The sequence below is a fragment of the Octodon degus genome, unplaced genomic scaffold (genome assembly GCF_000260255.1).
Source record: "Octodon degus isolate 3935 unplaced genomic scaffold, OctDeg1.0 scaffold00255, whole genome shotgun sequence".
In the NCBI taxonomy this organism is placed as follows: domain Eukaryota; kingdom Metazoa; phylum Chordata; class Mammalia; order Rodentia; family Octodontidae; genus Octodon; species Octodon degus.
Window position 1 is genome coordinate 608,598 of NW_004524831.1, and position 573 is coordinate 609,170.

Below are 573 nucleotides of genomic sequence, written 5' to 3' on the forward strand. Positions count from 1 at the left end.
AAAAAAAAAAAGAAAAAGAATTTTTAAAAATCAGGCCCCCCAAATTCAAAGACCCAATCCACAAATGGGTATCTGAGATAAATATACATTTCTCAGAAGAACAAATACAAGCAGTAAGTAAATATATGAAAAAAAAAATGTTCAGCATCTTTAGTCATTCAAGAAATGCAAATTTCTTGATGTCCAACCAATAGTGACTCCATCTCAACCCAGAAAGAATGGCTAGCATCAAGAAGTCAGCAAGACACTGACAAAGGATCTACAAACTGTGGTACAGGGTTTCAGGATAAATCCTGAGGGGATTTGACTGACCTTGTAAGAAACAAAAGTTACATTTCTTGTTACATAAGTCTTGCTTTATATTGTCTTAACCATCCAGCAGAAAAGTATAAAAATTAAAGCCATATTAATATGCTGAGCTGTAAAGGGCTCAAGTCAATGGCTTCTGACATTGCCAGTCCTATGGAAAACCCACTACTGGAGGATTTTCTGCCGAGTTCCGGGAGCCCCCAGACCCAGTCCTAGCCCAGGTCCGGTGAGTGTGCGGAGAGTTTCCTGCTACCCTGCGCTGGC